Source organism: Triticum urartu, chromosome 6A (genome assembly GCF_056163025.1).
Source record: "Triticum urartu cultivar PI428250 chromosome 6A, HENAU_Tu73, whole genome shotgun sequence".
Taxonomy (NCBI): domain Eukaryota; kingdom Viridiplantae; phylum Streptophyta; class Magnoliopsida; order Poales; family Poaceae; genus Triticum; species Triticum urartu.
This window is the reverse complement of record NC_141878.1, coordinates 148,201,659-148,223,117: the sequence shown is the minus strand read 5'-3', so window position 1 is coordinate 148,223,117 and position 21,459 is coordinate 148,201,659.

The window sequence follows — 21,459 nt, the reverse complement described above, 5'->3', positions numbered from 1 at the left end:
CGCCTAGACGCACAGTTCTGGACCCCCTACCCGAGATCCGCCGGTTTTGACACCGACAATGGCCCCTGTCACCTTTGCCGCCTTCGCATTGCCCGGCTTCAGGTCGGTGTTCATCTGCTCCAGCACCAAGGTTGCCCGCTCATCAGTGAGCTTCGTGCAAGACCACCCCTTGTCGGACTGGGGCATCTCCGTCGGCAGCATCAAGCGTGGGTGGACGCACTTGGCGTCCATCATGGCCCACTTGCTCCTGAAGCCGTCGGCCTTCTTCCCAGTCTTCAAGATTGAGTTGGCCTTGCCGGCCGCGATGAAATTGGCACACCGGGAGGTATGACCCTTGTTGATGCGGAGGAATAAGAAGTGGCGCAGCAGAGCCACTGACGGCATCACATTGAGGTACGCCTCGCAGTAGTAGGCAAAGATCGACAAGAGAAGGATAGAGTTGGGATGAAAATGCATTGCCTGCAGCCCGTAGTGGCCAACGACCTCATAGAAGAAGTCAGAGAAGGAGGGAACCAACCCTGCGATGATGCTGCTCGTGAAGAAGGGGAGGAAGGTGCTTCCCTAGGGCTCCGGTACGTCGGAGTCGGCCCGGAGCTCAGTCCCCCCCCTCTCGTTGCTTTCCCCCACCGTCAGCAAGCGCGTGGCGGCGAGGTTCTTCTCCGAGATGTTGGGCGCGTCGAGAGCTGGCCCGTACCAAGCTGGCGACGAGGCAGGCTTGACCTTCCAGGGCGCCATTGGTCGCTGATGCGGAAGGGGATGGGGGTAGATTTGGAGATTTCGGAAGCAGGGAGCAAGAAAGGGGATCTGGAGCAAGGCGAAAGGAAGCAATGAAGGCGACCGCTGTCTACGCCAGCCTTTTGACAATCGGGCAGTTGCCGAGGCAACATGGGAAAGTGGAGACGCCCACGTCCAATTAATCGCCACGCGTCGACCAAGGCCGCAGGCTATTAGGGCCCGTGGCACTCCGCACTTGCCCCTTGGCTTCGCCTCGAAGCCAAGCCCGAGCGCGCCTTGGGACCGGGGGCTACTGTTGACATTTTGGGGATGGGGGTCCCCAGACTTGCCTGCCTGCGGCCCATGGCATGGCTCTGCAAGCGGGCCCGTACGTCCCATCTTCACCAACAAGATTCAAGACCCTCGCGAGGGGCCAAGCCTCACGAGGCGGACAACACAAGACCTCCTCGGGAGCGGCCTCACCCGGCTGGCTCGCGAGGGGCGGAGAGATCAAGGCAAGGCAAACCTCGCAAGGTTCCAATGACGTGAGCCATGATGATCGAGACCAGGCGGGCGCCAGCGCGCACAGTGTCCTTGTTTCCTCTTTGGTGCTATGGAGGCAAGCGCAGGAAAGGAGTACCGAGGCGTCAAGCAAAGGTTTCCATATCGGCGCAACGAGACCAAGACCAGCAGGATGGCAATACGGAGGTCACCATGGAGCCCAAGGCGGCGTCACCACCAGAGCCTTTGGCAGGCGAAGACTACTTTTGTCAGGATAACTTGTACTAGTTGTCCCCTTTCAAATTGGCCGTTGTTGGCTCCCTTCGCACTCAATATTTGGGGAGAGGACCAGGGCCTCTATAAATAGGATTAGCCACCACAGTAGGCAGGAAAAATGAACGAACAAAGCCCCAGCCATCTCAACTTGGACTAGATCCAACCCATCCTCACACCCACCAAGCACAAGAACACCTCACCTCAGGAGGCTGTTCTTCCCCTTGTACTGTTCATCCTCAGCTCGAGAGGCAATCCACCACACCACACTGGAGTAGGGTATTACACCACAACGGTAGCCTGAACCAGTATAAATCTTGTGTCTCTTGTGTTGCGAGTTCGTCGAGCTAAGCTTAGAGATCTCGGCGAGGCTGGGGGCGTGATTTGGTAAGGGGAAATCTTCCTGCGCACCCCAGTGTTCGAACCTTGAGGGTTTTGCCAGAACCCGAGATCCGACACATAGGCTTTTTAATAGTAGAATCCGCCAAGTGCAAATGAAGAGATTATGGTAGGGTACGAAACCACCTCAAAGTTATTCTTTCTGATCGATCTATTCAAGAGTTCGTACTAGAATAACACCTTAAGACACAAATCAACCAAAACCCTAATGTCACCTAGATACTCCAATGTCACCTCAAGTATCCGTGGGTATGATTATACGATATGCATCACACAATCTCAGATTCATCTATTCAACCAACACAAAGAACTTCAAAGAGCGCCCCAAAGTTTCTACCGGAGAGTCAAGACGAAAACGTGTGCCAACCCCTATGCATAAGTTCACGAGGTCACGGAACTCGCAAGTTGATCACCAAAACATACATCAAGTGGATCACGTGATATCCCATTGTCACCACAGATAAGTGTTGGGGAACGTTGCAGAAAAACAAAAAATTTCCTACGGTTTCACCAAGATCCATCTGTGAGTTTATCTAGCAACGAGTGATCGGATTGCATCTACATACCTTTGTAGATCACGCGCGGAAGCGTTCAAAGAACGGGGATGAGGAAGTCGTACTCGACGTGATCCAAATCACCGGAGATCCTAGCGCCGAACGGACGGAACCTCCGTGTTCAACACACGTACGGTCAACGTGACGTCTCCTCCTTCTTGATCCAGCAAGGGGAAGGAGAGGTTGATGAAGATCCAGTAGCACGACGGCGTGGTGGTGGATGCAGCAGTCACCGCAGCAGGGCTTCGCCGTTCTTCTGCAGGAGGGAGAGGTGTGGCAGGGGAGAGGGAGGCGCCAAGAGTCAAGGGTGCGGCTGCCCCCTCCCTCCCCCCCTTTTATATAGGCCCCCTAGGGGGTGCGCCGGCCCTAGGAGATGAGATCTCCTAGGGGGGCGGCAACCAAGGGTGGAGTGGCCCCCAAGGCAAGTGGGGCGCCCCCCCCCCCACCCTAGGGTTTCCAACCCTAGGCGCAGGGGTGGGCCAAGGGGGGCGCACCAGCCCACTATGGGCTGGTTCCCCTACCCACTTCAGCCCATGGGGCCCTCCGGGATGGGTGGTCCCACCCGGTGGACCCCCGGGACCCATCCGGTGGTCCCGGTACAATACCGGTGACCCCCGAAACTCTCCCGATGGCCGAAACTGCACTTCCTATATATAATTCTTCACCTCAGGACCATTCCGGAACTCCTCGTGATGTCCGGGATCTCATCCAGAACTCCGAACAACTTTCGGGTTACTGCATATTCATATCTCTACAACCCTAGCGTCACCGAACCTTAAGTGTGTAGACCCTACGGGTTCGGGAGACATGTAGACATGACCGAGATGGCTCTCCGGTCAATAACCAACAGCGGGATCTGGATACCCATGTTGGCTCCCACATGCTCCTCGATGATCTCATCGGATGAACCACGATGTCGAGGATTCAAGCAACCCTGTATACAATTCCCTTTGTCAATCGGTACGTTACTTGCCCGAGATTCGATCGTCGGTATCCTAATACCTCGTTCAATCTCGTTACCGGCAAGTCACTTTACTCGTACCGTAATGCATGATCCCGTGACCAGACACTTGGTCACTTTGAGCTCATTATGATGATGCATTACCGAGTGGGCCCAGAGATACCTCTCCGTCATACGGAGTGACAAATCCCAGTCTTGATCCGTGTCAACCCAACAGACACTTTCGGAGATACCCGTAGTATACCTTTATAGTCACCGAGTTACGTTGTGACGTTTGGTACACCCAAAGCACTCCTACGGTATCCGGGAGTTACACGATCTCATGGTCTAAGGAAAAGATACTTGACATTGGAAAAACTCTAGCAAACGAACTATACGATCTTGTGCTATGTTTAGGATTGGGTCTTGTCCATCACATCATTCTCCTAATGATGTGATCTCGTTATCAATGACATCCAATGTCCATAGTCAGGAAACCATGACTATCTATTGATCAACGAGCTAGTCAACTAGAGGCTTACTAGGGACATGTTGGTGTCTATGTATTCACACATGTATTACGATTTCCGGATAACACAATTATAGCATGAATAAAAGACAATTATCATGAACAAGGAAATATAATAATAATCCTTTTATTATTGCCTCTAGGGCATATTTCCAATAGTCTCCCACTTGCACTAGAGTCAATAATCTAGTTACATTGTGATGAATCGAACACCCATGGAATTCTGGTGTTGATCATGTTTTGCTCTAGGGAGAGGTTTAGTCAATGGATCTGCTACATTCAGGTCCGTATGTACTTTACAAATATCTATGTCTCCATCTTGAACATTTTGACGAATGGAGTTGAAGCGACGCTTGATGTGCCTGGTCTTCTTGTGAAACCTGGGCTCCTTGGCAAGTGCAATAGCTCCAGTGTTGTCACAGAAGAGTTTGATCGGCCCCGATGCATTGGGTATGACTCCTAGGTCAGTGATGAACTCCTTCACCCAAATTGCTTCATGCGCTGCCTCCGAGGCCGCCATGTACTCCGCTTCACATGTAGATCCCGCCACGACGCTCTGCTTGCAACTGCACTAGCTTACTGCCCCACCATTCAAAATATACACGTATCCGGTTTGTGACTTAGAGTCATCCAGATCTGTGTCGAAGCTAGCATCGACGTAACCCTTTACGACGAGCTCTTCGTCACCTCCATAAACGAGAAACATTTCCTTAGTCCTTTTTAGGTACTTCAGGATATTCTTGACCGCTGTCCAGTGTTCCTTGCCGGGATTACTTTGGTACCTACCTACCAAACTTACGGCAAGGTTTACATCAGGTCTGGTACACAGCATGGCATACATAATAGACCATATGGCTGAGGCATAGGGGATGACACTCATCTCTTCTATATCTTCTGCCGTGGTCGGACATTGAGCTGAGCTCAATTTCACACCTTGCAACACAGGCAAGAACCCCTTCTTAGACTGATCCATATTGAACTTCTTCAATATCTTATCAAGGTATGTGCTTTGTGAAAGACCTATGAGGCGTCTTGATCTATCTCTATAGATCTTGATGCCTAATATATAAGCAGCTTCTCCAAGGTCCTTCATTGAAAAACTCTTATTCAAGTAGGCCTTAATGTTGTCCAAAAGCTCTATATCATTTCCCATCAAAAGTATGTCATCTACATATAATATGAGAAATGCTATAGAGCTCCCACTCACTTTCTTGTAAACGCAGGCTTCTCCATAAGTCTGCATAAACCCAAACGCTTTGATCATCTCATCAAAGCGAATATTCCAACTCTGAGATGCTTGCACCAGCCCATAAATGGATCGCTGGAGCTTGCATACCTTGTTAGCATTCTCAGGGTCGACAAAACCTTCCGGCTGCATCATATACAATTCTTCCTTAAGGAAACCATTAAGGAATGCTATTTTGATGTCCATTTGTCATATCTCATAATCATAGTATGCGGCAATTGCTAACATAATTTGGACGGACTTCAGCTTCGCTACCGGTGAGAAAGTCTCATCGTAGTCAACCCCTTGAACTTGCTGATAACCCTTAGCGACAAGTCGAGCTTTATAGATGGTAACATTACCATCCACGTCCGTCTTCTTCTTAAAGATCCATTTGTTTTCTATCGCTCGCCGATCATTGGGCAAGTCTGTCAAAGTCCATACTTTGTTTTCATACATGGATCCTATCTCGGATTGCATGGCTTCAAGCCATTTGTTGGAATCTAGGCCCGCCATCACTTCTTCATAGTTCGAAGGTTCACCGTTGTCTAACAACATGATTTCCAAGACAGGGTTGCCGTACCACTCTGGTGCGGAACGTGTCCTTGTGGACCTACGAAGTTTAGTAGCAACTTGATCTGAAGTTTCATGATCATCATCATTAACTTCCTCTCTAGTTGGTGCAGGCACCTCAGGAACATTTTCTTGAGTTGCACCACTTTCCGGTTCAAGAGGTAATACTTCATCAAGTTCTACTTTCCTCCCACTTACTTCTTTTGAGAGAAACTCTTTCTCTAGAAAGGATCCATTCTTGGCAACAAAGATCTTGCCTTCGGATCTGAGGTAGAAGGTATACCCAATAGTTTCTTTAGGGTATCCTATGAAGACGCATTTTTCCGACTTGGGTTCGAGCTTTTCAGGTTGAAGTTTCTTGACATAAGCATCGCATCCCCAAACTTTTAGAAACGATAGCTTAGGTTTCTTCCCAAACCATAATTCATACGGTGTTGTCTCAACGGATTTCGACGGAACCCTATTTAAAGTGAATGTGGCAGTCTCTAAAGCATAGCCCCAAAATGATAGCGGTAAATCGGTAAGAGACATCATAGATCGCACCATATCTAATAGAGTGCGATTACGACATTCAGACACACCATTATGCTGAGGTGTTCCAGGCGGCGTCAGTTGTGAAACTATTCCACATTTTCTTAAGTGTGTGCCAAATTCGTGACTCAAGTATTCTCCTCCACAATCTGATCGCAAGAACTTGATTTTCCTGTCACGTTGATTCTCAACCTCACTCTGAAATTCCTTGAACTTTTCAAAGGTCTCAGACTTGTGTTTCATTAAATAGACATACCCATATCTACTCAAGTCATCAGTGAGGGTGAGAACATAACGATAGCCACTGCGAGCCTCAACACTCATTGGACCGCACACATCAGTATGTATGATTTCCAATAAGTTGGTTGCTCGCTCCATTGTTCTTGAGAACGGAGTCTTGGTCATTTTACCCATGAGGCATGGTTCGCATGTGTCAAATGATTCGTAATCAAGAGACTCTAAAAGTCCATCTGCATGGAGCTTCTTCATGCGTTTGACACCTATGTGACCAAGGCAGCAGTGCCACAAGTATGTGGGACTATCATTATCAACCTTACATCTTTTGGTACTCACACTATGAATATGTGTAGCATTATGCTCGAGATTCATTAAGAATAAACCATTCACCATCGGAGCATGACCATAAAACATATCTCTCATATAAATAGAACAACCATTATTCTTGGATTTAAATGAGTAGCCATCTCGTATTAAACGAGATCCTGATACAATGTTCATGCTCAAACTTGGCACTAAATAACAATTATTGAGGTTCAAAACTAATCCCGTAGGTAAATGTAGAGGTAGCGTGCCGACGGTGATCACATCGACCTTGGAACCATTCCCGACGTGCATCGTCACCTCGTCCTTCGCCAGTCTCCGCTTATTCCGCAGCTCCTGTTTTGAGTTACAAATGTGAGCAACTGCACCGGTATCAAATACCCAGGAGCTACTACGAGTACTGGTAAGGTACACATCAATTACATGTATATCACATATACCTTTCGTTTTGCCGGCCTTCTTGTCCGCTAAGTATTTGGGGAAGTTCCGCTTCCAGTGACCACTTTCCTTGCAATAAAAGCACTCAGTCTCGGGCTTGGGTCCATTCTTTGGCTTCTTCCCGGCAGCTTTCTTACCGGGCGCGGCAACTCCCTTGTCGTCCTTCTTGAAGTTCTTCTTACCCTTGCCCTTTTTGAACTTAGTGGTTTTATTCACCATCAACACTTGATGTTCCTTTTTGACTTTTACCTATGCTGATTTCAGCATTGCAAATACTTCGGGAATGGTCTTTTCCATCCCCTGCATATTGAAGTTCATCACAAAGCTCTTGTAGCTCGGTGGAAGCGACTGAAGGATTCTGTCAATGACCGCGTCATCCGGGAGATTAACTCCCAGCTGAGTCAAGCGGTTATGTAACCCTGACATAGTGAGTATGTGCTCACTGACAGAACTATTTTCCTCCATCTTACAGCTTAAGAACCTGTCGGAGACTTCATATCTCTCGACCCGGGCATGAGCTTGAAAAACCATTTTCAGCTCTTCGAACATCTCATATGCTCCGTGTCTCTCAAAACGCTTTTGGAGCCCCGGTTCTAAGCTATAAAGCATGCCGCACTGAACGAGGGAGTAATCATCGGTACGTGTCTGCCAAGCGTTCATAACGTCTTGTTCTGCAGGGAGAACAGGTGCTTCACCTAGCGGTGCTTGTAGGACATAATCTTTCTTGGTAGCTATGAGATGATCCTCAGGTTTCGGACCCAGTCCGTATAGTTTCTGCCATCGTCTTTCATCTTGGTTTTCTCTAGGAACGCGTTGAAGTTGAGGACAACGTTGGCCATTTGATCTACAATACATGTTGTAAAGATTTTAGACTAAGTTCATGATAATTAAGTTCATCTAAATCAAATTATTCAATGAACTCCCACTCAGATAGACATCCCTCCAGTCATCTAAGTATAACATGATCCGAGTTAACTAGGCCGTGTCCGATCATCACGTGAGACGGACTAGCCAACATCGGTGAACATCTTCATGTTGATCGTATCTTCTATACGACTCATGCTCGACCTTTCGGTCTTTTGTGTTCCGAGGCCATGTCTGTACATGCTAGGCTCGTCAAGTCAACCTAAGTGTTTGCATGTGTAAATCCGTCTTACACCCGTTGTATGTGAACGTTGGAATCTATCACACCCGATCATCACGTGGTGCTTCGAAACAACGAACTGTCGCAATGGTGCACAGTTAGGGGGAACACTTTCTTGAAATTATTATGAGGGATCATCTTATTTACTACCGTCGTTCTAAGTAAACAAGATGCAAAAACATGATAAACATCACATGCAATCAAATAATAATATTGACATGATATGGCCAATATCACATAGCTCCTTTGATCTCCATCTTGGGGCTCCATGATCATCTTGTCACCGGCATGACACCATGATCTCCATCATCATGATCTCCATCATCGTGTCTCCATGAAGTTGCTCGCCAACTATTACTTCTACTACTATGGCTAACACGTTTAGCAATAAAGTAAAGTAATTTACATGGCGTTTCTCAATGACACGCAGGTCATACAAAAAATAAAGACAACTCCTATGGCTCCTGCCGATTGTCATACTCATCGACATGCAAGTCGTGATTCCTATTACAATAGCATGAACATCTCATACATCACATATATATCATTCATCATTCATCACAACTTTGGCCATATCACATCACAAAACACTTGCTGCAAAAACAAGTTAGACGTCCTCTAATTGTTGTTGCAAGTTTTACGTGGCTGCAATAGGGTTCTAGCAAGAACGTTTTCTTACCTACGTGAAAGCCACAACATGATTTGTCAACTTCTATTTACCCTTCATAAGGACCCTTTTCATCGAATCCGCTCCAACTAAAGTGGGAGAGACAGACACCCGCCAGCCACCTTATGCAACTAGTGCATGTCGGTCGGTGGAACCGGTCTCACGTAAGCGTACGTGTAAGGTTGGTCCGGGCCGCTTCATCCCACAATACTGCTGAAGCAAAATAAGACTAGTAGCGGCAAGAAAGTTGACAACATCTACGCCCACAACAAATTGTGTTCTACTCGTGCAAAGAGAACTACGCATAGACCTAGCTCATGATGCCACTGTTGGGGAACGTTGCAGAAAAACAAAAATTTTCCTACGGTTTCACCAAGATCCATCTATGATTTCATCTAGCAATGAGTGATCGGATTGCATCTACATACCTTTGTAGATCACGCGCGAAAGCGTTCAAAGAACGGGGATGAGGAAGTCGTACTCGACGTGATCCAAATCACCGGAGATCCTAGCGCCGAATGGACGGCACCTCCGTGTTCAACACACGTATGGTCAGCGTGACGTCTCCTCCTTCTTGATCCAGCAAGGGGAAGGAGAGGTTGATGAAGATCCAGCAGCACGACGGCGTGGTGGTGGATGCAGCAGTCACCGCAGCAGGGCTTTGCCGTTCTTCTGCGAGAGGGAGAGGTGTGGCAGGGGAGAGGGAGGCGCCAAGAGTCAAGGGTGCGGCTGCCCCCTCCCTCCCCCCCCTTTTATATAGGCCCCTAGGGGGTGCGCCGGCCCTAGGAGATGAGATCTCCTAGGGGGGCGGCGGCCAAGGGTGGAGTGGCCCCCAAGGCAAGTGGGGCGCCCCCCACCCTAGGGTTTCCAACCCTAGGCGCAGGGGGTGGGCCAAGGGGGGCGCACCAGCCCACTATGGGCTGGTTCCCCTACCCACTTCAGCCCATGGGGCCCTCCGGGATGGGTGGTCCCACCCGGTGGACCCCCGGGACCCATCCGGTGGTCCCGGTACAATACCGGTGACCCCCGAAACTCTCCCGATGGCCGAAACTGCACTTCCTATATATAATTCTTCACCTCCGGACCATTCCGGAACTCCTCGTGACGTCCGGGATATCATCCGGGACTCCGAACAACTTTCGGGTTACTGCATATTCATATCTCTACAACCCTAGCGTCACCGAACCTTAAGTGTGTAGACCCTACGGGTTCGGGAGACATGTAGACATGACCGAGATGGCTCTCCGGTCAATAACCAACAGCGGGATCTGGATACCCATGTTGGCTCCCACATGCTCCTCGATGATCTCATCGGATGAACCACGATGTCGAGGATTCAAGCAACCTCGTATACAATTCCCTTTGTCAATCGGTACGTTACTTGCCCGAGATTCGATCGTCGGTATCCCAATACCTCGTTCAATCTCGTTACCGGCAAGTCACTTTACTCGTACCGTAATGCATGATCCCATGACCAGGCACTTGGTCACTTTGAGCTCATTATGATGATGCATTACCAAGTGGGCCCAGAGATACCTCTCCGTCATACGGAGTGACAAATCCCAGTCTTGATCCATGTCAACCCAACAGACACTTTCGGAGATACCCGTAGTATACCTTTATAGTCACCCAGTTACGTTGTGACGTTTGGTACACCCAAAGCACTCCTACGGTATCCGGGAGTTACACGATCTCATGGTCTAAGGAAAAGATACTTGACATTGGAAAAACTCTAGCAAACGAACTATACGATCTTGTGCTATGTTTAGGATTGGGTCTTGTCCATCACATCATTCTCCTAATGATGTGATCTCGTTATCAATGACATCCAATGTCCATAGTCAGGAAACCATGACTATCTATTGATCAACGAGCTAGTCAACTAGAGGCTTACTAGGGACATGTTGGTGTCTATGCATTCACACATGTATTACGATTTCCGGATAACACAATTATAGCATGAATAAAAGACAATTATCATGAACAAGGAAATATAATAATAATCCTTTTATTATTGCCTCTAGGGCATATTTCCAACAATAAGCACATGCAAGACATACATCAAGTGTTCTCAAATCCTTAAAGACTCAATCCGATAAGATAACTTCAAAGGGAAAACTCAATCCATTACAAGAGAGTAGAGGGGGAGAAACATCATAAGATCCAACTATAATAGCAAAGCTCGCGATACATCAAGATCGTGCCAAATCAAGAACACGAGAGAGAGAGAGAGGGATCAAGCACATAGCTACTGGTACATACCCTCAGCCCCGAGGGTGAGCTACTCCCTCCTCGTCATGGAGAGCGCCGAGATGATGAAGATGGCCACCGGAGAGGGATTCCCCCCTCCGGCAGGGTGCTGGAACGGGTCTAGATTGGTTTTCGGTGGCTACGGAGGCTTCTGGCAGCGGAACTCCTGATATAGATTTCTTTCTGGTAGTTTTGGGTTATATAAGGGGTGTTGGAGTCGGGAACAAGGCAGGGGGGTCTCCGGGCTGTCCACGAGTCAGGGGCGCGCCCAGGGGGGTGGGCGCGCCCCCCCACCCTCGTGGGCAGCCCGAGACTCTTCTAGCCCAATTCTTTTACTTCCTGGCCTTCTTCTGGTCCAAAAATAAGTTCCGTGAAGTTTCAGGTCAATTGGACTCTGTTTGGTTTTCCTTTTCTGCGATACTCAAAAACAACGGAAAAAAAGAAACTGGCACTAGGCTCTAGGTTAATAGGTTAGTCCAAAAAATCATATAAAATAGCATATAAATGCATATAAAACATCTAAGGTTGATAATATAATAGCATGGAACAATAAAAAATTATAGATACGTTGGAGACGTATCAAGCATCCCCAAGCTTAATTTCTGCTCGTCCTCGAGTAGGTAAATGATAAAAACGGAATTTTTGATGTGGAATGCTTTCTAGCATGTTCTTCATTGTATTTTTCTCTATTGTGGCATGAATGTTCAGATCCGAAAGATTCAAGATAAAATTTTATTGTTGACATAAAAATAGTAATACTCCAAGTATGCTAATCAAGCAATTATGTCTTATCAAAATACCATAGCCAAAGAAAACTTATCCCTACAAAATCATATAGTTTGGCCATGCTTCATTTTTGTCACACAAAATGCTCCCATCATGCACAACCCCGATGACAAGCCAAGCAATTGTTTCATACTTAGCCTTTTCAAAATCTTTCAACTTTTACGCAATATATGAGCGTGAGCCATGGACATAGCACTATGGGTGGAATAGAATATGATGATTGAGGTTGTGTGAGAAGACAAAAAGGGAGAAAGTCTCACATTGACGCGTCTAATCAATGGGCTATGGAGATGCCCACCGATTGATGTCAATGTAAGGAGTAGGGATTGCCATGCAACAGATGCACTAGAGCTACAAATATATAAAAGCTCATCAAAGAAACTAAGTGGGTGTGCATCCAACTTGCTTGCTCACGAAGACCTAGGGCATTTGAGGAAGCCCATCATTGGAATATACAAGCCAAGTTCTATAATGAAAAATTCCCACTAGTATATGAAAGTGACAAAATAAGAGACTCTCTATCATGAAGATCATGGTGCTACTTTGAAGCACAAGTGTGGAAAAAGGATAGTAACATTGTCCCTTCTCTCTTTTTCTCTCTTCTTTTTTTTGTTTGGGCCTTCTTTTTTTATGGCCTCCTTTTTTATTTTATTTTATTTTTCGTCCGGAGTCTCATCCCGACTTGTGGGGGAATCATAGTCTCCATCATCCTTTCCTCACATGGGACAATGCTCTAATGATGATCATCACACTTTTATTTACTTACAACTCAAGAATTACAACTCGATACTTAGAACAAAATATGACTCTATGTGAATGCCTCCGGCGGTGTACCGGGATTGTGATGAATCAAGAGTGACATGTATGGAAAATTAAGCATGGTGGCTTTGCCACAAATACGATGTCAACTACATGATCATGCAAAGCAATATGACAATGATGATGTGTGTCAAAATAAATGGAACGGTGGAAAGTTGCATGGCAATATATCTCGGAATGGCTATGGAAATGCCATAATAGGTAGATATGGTGGCTATTTTGAGGAAGATATAAGGAGGCTTATGTGTGATAGAGCGTATCATATCATGGGGTTTGGATGCACCGGCGAAGTTTGCACCAACTCTCAAGGTGAGAAAGGGCAATGCACGGTACCGAAGAGGCTAGCAATGATGGAATGGTGAGAGTGCGTATAATCCATGGACTCAACATTAGTCATAAAGAACTCGCATACTTATTGCAAAAATCTACAAGTCATCAAAACCAAGCACTATGTGCATGCTCCTAGGGGGATAGATTGGTAGGAAAAGACCATCGCTCATCCCCGACCGCCACTCATAAGGAAAGCAATCAAAGAACACCCCATGCTTAAAATTTGTCACACAACTTTTACCATACGTGCATGCTACAGGACTTGCCAACTTCAACACAAGTATTCATAAATTTCACAATTACTCAACTAGCACACCTCTAATATTACCATCTTTATATCTCAAAACAACTATCAAGCATCCAACTTCTCTTAGCATTTAAAATTTATAACCAAAGTACATTACCATGCTGTTCTAAAGGACTCTCAAAATGATATAAGTGAAGCATGAGAGATCAATTATTTCTATAAAATAGAACCACCGCCGTGCTCTAAAAGATATAAGCGAAGCACTAGAGCAAATGATAAACTACTCCGAAAGATATAAGTGAAGATCAATGAGTAGTCGAATAATTATGCAAATATGTGAAGATTCTCTAACATTTAATAATTTCAGATCTTGGGATATTATTCAAACAGCAAGCAAAACAAAAGAAAATAAAATGACGCTCCAAGCAAAACACATATCATGTGGTGAATAAAAATATAGCTCCAAGTAAAGTTACCGATGAATGAAGACGAAAGAGGGGATGCCTTCCGGGGCATCCCCAAGCTTAGGCTTTTGGTTGTCCTTGGATATTACCTTGGGTTGCCTTGGTAATCCCCAATCTTAGGCTCTTGCCACTCCTTATTCCATAGTCCATCGAATCTTTACCCAAAACTTGAAAACTTCACAACACAAAACTTAACAGAAAATCTCGTGAGCTCCGTTAGTAAAAAAACAAACCACCACTTAAGGTACTGTAATGAAATCATTCTTTATTTATATTAGTGTTAAACCTACTGTATTCCAACTTCTCTATGGTTCATACACTCAAATACTAGCCATAGATTCATCAAAATAAGCAAATAACACACGAAAAACAGAATCTGTCATAAACAGAACAGTCTGTAGTAATCTGTAGGTTTCTAATACTTATGGAACCCCAAAAATTCTAAAATAAATTTCTGGACGTGAGGAATTTGTCTATTAATCATCTGCAAAAATAATTAACTAAATATCACTCTCCAGTAAAAAAATGGCAGCAAATCTCGTGAGCACTAAAGTTTCTGTTTTTTGCAGCAAGATCGCAAAGACTTTCCCCAAGTCTTCCCAAAGGTTCTACTTGGCACAAACACTAATTAAAAAAAATCAATCATAACAGAGGCTAGATAAATTATTTATTACTAAACAGGAGCAAAAAGCAAGGAACATAAATAAAATTGGGTTGCCTCCCAACAAGCGCTATCGTTTAACGCCCCTAGCTAGGCATGATGATTTCAATGATGCTCACATAAAAGATAAGAATTGTAACATAAAGAGAGCATCATGAAGAATATGACTAGAACATTTAAGTCTAACCCACTTCCTATGCATAGGGATTTTGTGAGCAAACAGCTTGTGGGAACCATAATCAACTAGCATAGGAGGGCAAAACAAGCATAACTTCAAAACTTTAAGCACATAGAGAGGAAACTTGATATTATTGCAATTCCTACAAGCATATGTTCCTCCCTCATAGTAATTTTCAGTAGCATAATGAATGAATTCAACAATATAACCAGCACCTAAAGCATTCTTTTCATGATCTACAAGCATAGAATTTTTATTACTCTTCACATAAGCAAATTTCTTCTCATTCGGAATAGTGGGAGTATCATAAGAAACTCGAATACTACAAATTGTTTCCACATTAAAAGAGTAATGTTCAGAAAAAGGGTAATCATAATCATGACAAGTTTTATAAATATAATCATCACTACTTTTTATAGCATAAGTATCATCATAATAATTATCATAGGTAGCAACTTTGTTCTCATCATAACCAATTGAAACCTCTTCCAAGATAGTGGAATCATTACTAAATAAAGTCATGACCTCTCCAAATCCACTTTCATAATTATCATAATAAGATTCAACATCCTCCAAAATAGTGAGATCATTACTTTTTAAAGTTGACACTCTTCCAAACCCACTTTCATCAATATAATCATCATAAGTAGGAGGCATGCTATCATCATAATAAATTTACATATCAAAACTGGGGAGACTACAAATATCATCTTCATTAAACATAGCATCCCCAAGCTTGGGCCTTTTCATATCATAAGCATAATCACTCTCATCATTAATAGTATGGATAGCACCAATAGTATAGCAATTATCATCATTGCAATGAGTAATAGGAGCAACACCATTTGGGAGGGATAACTTTTTACCTTTGCTTCTACGTCTTTTCTTTTGCTTCTTCACACCATGTGTGGGTTTAACCCTCTTTTTGGAGCTCCTTATTAATGATATTGGTTGGATAGAAGGCTCCTCCTCCTCGTTACCTGATTCATCATAAGAAATAATAGGAGAATATTGGGAAGTCTCTTTCCTTTCATTAGTATTCTCTTCATCTTCTATTTGTTTTCTTGTCTTTATGTAATTGGCAATATAAGGATTTTTCAATGCAATTCACCGCACAATACATAAAAATTCCTTCTATATCAAAATCAAGAAATCTATCAAGATTAAATTTTGGAATACCCTCAGTTATACGTTTCATTTCTTCATACCCCAAAAGAAGACTAAGATCTTTATGATGCTCAAGGGTAATCAAGTTATCACAATTTTTGGACACGATTTGATCATGAAACAAATAGCATTGGAGCTTTAAATGACCATGTTCATTGCAAAGTTCACAAGGATGGCGATAAATATTGAATCTTTCAGCACAATCATCTAGCCTTTCTTGCAACCATTTAGTTTCCAAATATTTATGCCTCTTGCAAAATCTATCTTCCCTATTTGGTGTGTGCTTGCAAGCTCTGTGTATTCCACAAAAGTTGACATGCTTATAAGAGACATTTTCATCATGACTAGTGCAATCATCATTAGTACCATGGATATTCAAGGAATTCATACTAACAACATTACAATCATGCTCATCATTCAAATATTTAGTGCCAAACATTCTAATGCATTCTTCTTCTAACACTTTGGCACAATTATCAGAATCCTTATTTTCATGAAAGATATTAAAAAGATGAAGCATATGAGGTACCCTCAATTCCATTTTTTTATAGTTTTCTTTTATAGACTAAACTAGTGATAAAACAAGAAACAAAAAGATTTGATTGCAAGATTTGAAGATATACCTTCAAGCGCTAACCTCCCCCGCAACGGCGCCAGAAAAGAGCTTGATGTCTACTACACAACCTTCTTCTTGTAGACGTTGTTGGATGATTTAAGGTTTGTAGGACAGTAGCAAATTTCCCTCAAGTGGATGATTTAAGGTTTATCAATCCGTGGGAGGCGTATGATGAAGATGGTCTCTCTCAAGCAACCATGCAACCAAATAACAAAGAGTCTCTTGTGTCCCCAACACACCCAATACAATGGTAAATTGTATAGGTGCACTAGTTCGGCGAAGAGATGGTGATACAAGTGCAATATGGATAGTAGATAATGGTTTTTGTAATATGAAAATATAAAAACAGCAAGGTAGCAAGTGGTAAAAGTGAGCACAAATGGTATTGCAATGCTAGGAAACACAACCTAGGGTTCACACTTTCACTAGTGCAATTTCTCTCAACAATAATAACATAATTGGATCATATAACTATCCCTCAACATGCAACAAAGAGTCACTCCAAAGTCACTAATAGTGGAGAACAAATTAAGAGATTATGGTAGGGTACGAAGCCACCTCAAAGTTATTCTTTCTGATCGATCTATTCAAGAGTTCGTACTAGAATAACACCTTAAGACACAAATCAACCAAAACCCTAATGTCACCTAGATACTCCAATGTCACCTCAAGTATCCGTGGGTATGATTATACGATATGCATCACACAATCTCAGATTCATCTATTCAACCAACACAAAGAACTTCAAAGAGCGCCCCAAAGTTTCTACCGGAGAGTCAAGACGAAAACATGTGCCAACCCCTATGCATAAGTTCACGAGGTCACGGAACTCGCAAGTTGATCACCAAAACATACATCAAGTGGATCACGTGATATCCCATTGTCACCACAGATAAGCACATGCAAGACATACATCAAGTGTTCTCAAATCCTTAAAGACTCAATCCGATAAGATAACTTCAAAGGGAAAACTCAATCCATTACAAGGGAGTAGAGGGAGAGAAACATCATAAGATCCAACTATAATATCAAAGCTCGCGATACATCAAGATCGTGCCAAATCAAGAACACGAGAGAGAGAGAGAGATCAAACACATAGCTACCAGTAGCCCCGAGGGTGAACTACTCCATCCTCGTCACGGAGAGCGCCGAGATGATGAAGATGGCCACCGGAGAGGGATTCCTGAAGGAAATATGCTCTAGAGGCAATAATAAAGTTATTATTTTTTCCTTATATCATGATAAATGTTTATTATTCATGCTAGAATTGTATTAACCGAAAACATAATACATGTGTGAATACATAGACAAACAGTATGTCACTAGTATGCCTCTACTTGACTAGCTCATTGATCAGAGATGGTTAAGTTTCCTAACCATAGACAAAGAGTTGTCATTTGATTAATGAGATCACATCATTAGGAGAATGATGTGATTGACATGACCCATTCTGTTAGCTTAGCACACGATCGTTTAGTATTCTGCTATTGCTTTCTTCATGACTTATACATGTTCCTATGACTATGAGATTATGCAACTCCCGTTTACCAGAGGAACACTTTGTGTGCTACCAAACGTCACAACGTAACTGGGTGATTATAAAGGTGCTCTACAGGTGTCTCCAAAGGTACTTGTTGGGTTGGCGTATTTCAAGATTAGGATTTGTCACTCCGATTGTCGGAGAGGTATCTCTGGGCCCTCTCGGTAATGAACATCACTTAAGCCTTGCAAGCATTGCAACTAATGAGTTAGTTGCGGGATGATGTATTACGGAACGAGTAAAGAGACTTGCCGGTAACGAGATTGAACTAGGTATTGAGATACCAACGATCGAATCTCGGGCAAGTAACATACCGATGACAAAGGGAACAACGTATGTTGTTATGCGGTTTGACCGATAAAGATCTTCGTAGAATATGTAGGAGCCAATATGAGCATCCAGGTTCCGCTATTGGTTATTGACCGGAGACGTGTCTCGGTCATGTCTACATAGTTCTCGAACCCGTAGGGTCCGCACGCTTAAAGTTCGATGATGGTTATATTATGAGTTTATGTGTTTTGATGTACCGAAGGAGTTTGGAGTTCTGGATGAGATCAGGGACATGACAAGGAGTCTCGAAATGGTCGAGACGTAAAGATCGATATATTGGACGACTATATTCGGACATCGAAAAGGTTCCGAGTGATTCGGGTATTTTCGGGAGTACCAGGGAGTTACGGGAATTCGTATTGGGCCTTAATCGGCCATACGGGAAAGGAGAAAAAGGCCTCAAAGGGTGGCTGCACCCATCCCCATGGGCTGGTCCTAATTGGACTAGGGAGGGGGGCGCCCCCTTCCTTCCTTCTCCTTTTCCCTTCCCTTTCCTTCTCTCCTACTCCTACTACTTGGAAGGGATCCTAGTTCTACTAGGAAAGGGGGAATCCTACTCCCGGTGGGAGTAGGACTCCCCTAGGGCGCGCCATAGAGAGGGCCGGCCCCTCTCCTCCTCCACTCCTTTATATATGTGGCCAGGGGGCACCCCATAGACACAACAATTGATCCCTTGGATCTCTTAGCCGTGTGCGGTGCCCCCCTCCACCATAATCCACCTCGGTCATATCGTAGCGGTGCTTAGGCGAAGCCCTGCGTCGGTAGAACATCATCATCGTCACCACGCCGTTGTGCTGACGAAACTCTCCCTCAACACTCGGCTGGATCGGAGTTCGAGGGACGTCATCGAGTTGAACGTGTGCAGAACTCGGAGGTGCCGTGCGTTCGGTACTTGATCGGTCGGATCATGAAGACGTATGACTACATCAACCGCGTTGTGCTAACGCTTCCGCTTTCGGTCTACGAGGGTACGTGGACAACACTCTCCCCTCCCGTTGCTATGTATCACCATGATCTTGCGTGCGCGTAGGAATTTTTTTGAAATTACTACGTTCCCCAACAATTCCCCCCTCCAGCAGGGTGCCAGAACGGGTCTAGATTGGTTTTCGGTGGCTACGGAGGCTTCTGGCGGCGGAACTCCCGATATAGATTTCTTTCTGGAAGTTTTGGGTTATATAAGGGGTGTTGGAGTCGGTAACAAGGCAGGGGGGTCTTCGGGCTGTCCACGAGGCAGGGGGCGCGCCCAGGGGGTGGGCGCGCCCCCCACCCTCGTGGGCAGCCCGAGACTCTTATGGCCCAATTCTTTTACTTCTTGGCCTTCTTTTTGTCCAAAAATAAGTTCCATGAAGTTTCAGGTCAATTGGACTCCGTTTGGTTTTTCTTTTCTGCGATACTAAAAAACAACGAAAAAATAGAAACTGGCATTGGGCTCTAAGTTAATAGGTTAGTCCCAAAAATCATATAAAATAGCATATAAAACATCCAAGGTTGATAATATAATAGCATGGAACAATCAAAAATTATAGATACGTTGGAGACGTATCAACATATCACTTGCAGACTAGGATTTTCGGTCCGCCCTACCCTTCTCTGCTCTTCGAACGGAGATGTACTTATTCCTAAAGGCTTTACCCCATAACCCATCATGGTTAGTTAAAAATTTCCAAGCCCACTTTACTATCAAACTCCAATTCACCAACTTGGCATTTATCATCCCTAAGCCCCTACTTCCTTAGGGGAACAAACGGTGGTCCATTTTACCATGTGATACTTTTGCCTACCATGTTTCTTTTGCCAGAAGAATCTTGGCCTAATTGTATCAAATTTTCCTGAAGAAGATAGAAACCCATTGCATACATTAGAACATTGGACAGACAAGCATTAAGAAGGATTAGCCTCCATCCCGAGGGTAAGTACCTACCTTGCTAAGGTTCCACCCTCACCATGACATTTTCAACCACCGAATCCATATTCGCAATAGTGAACTCTCTATCCTCAATAGGAGATGAAGATATGTAAGGGGACAAGCCCCCAACTTATAATTCATCATATGGTCCGCCCTTAATTGGCTCTCAAGACCCCCCCCCCTCCCTATAACAATCGCCTTGCTTTTCTCAAAATTGACTTTTAGACCCAACATGGATTCAAAACACACAAGTAGGAACTTAAGACTCACAATGGCCATAGGGTTATTCTTTATTAGTATGAGGGTATCATCTGTATATTGCATAATGGTTAGCCCTCCCGCGACCAACCTCGAAGCGACACTCACAATATGCCTAACAACTTTTCCCCCATCAAGCATGGCAGTAAGGGCATCTTCCACAAAATTTAAGAGGAGGGGGAAATCTCGGGTTCGCCTACCTCACACCTCCAGCATTTCTAAAGAAAGGGCCAATCTCTCCATTAATGTTAATCGTAGTCTGGCCATCTCTGACTAGCTGCATCATCCAACTCTTCCATCTCGAATCAATACCTTTTTTATGCAACACCACTTCCAGAAAGTCTCAGTTGACTCTATCGCAAACTTTCTCGAAGTCAAGCTTTAGGATAAAACTTTCTTTATTTGTCCCTTTGATATCATGTGGTACCTCATGATAAACGGCAATACGATCCAAAATACTTCTGCCTTTAATGAATGCCATCCTATTCGGATGTATCGCCTCATGTGTAACTGGAGCCAGCCTCGAAGCAAACCCTTTGACCAAAAGCTTTAAACTCACATTGATAGGAGTAATGGGTCGGAGTTGCCTAATAAACTTCGCCCCATTCACTTTCGATAGGAGGGAAATGACACCATAGTTCAAGCGCCTGACATTGACCAAACACTTGGTGAAATCTTCTAGAATACTAAAAAGTGTTGTACTGACTAACATCGAGAACTTTTTGTAGAAAATGACCGGGAACCCATCCTGACAAGGGGTGCATTTTGTACATGGATAATGTAAATTCCTAAAATATTTTTAACTTTAACATGACAAAAAAAATTGTACCCTGATATTAAGAGGCTATTATAATTTGC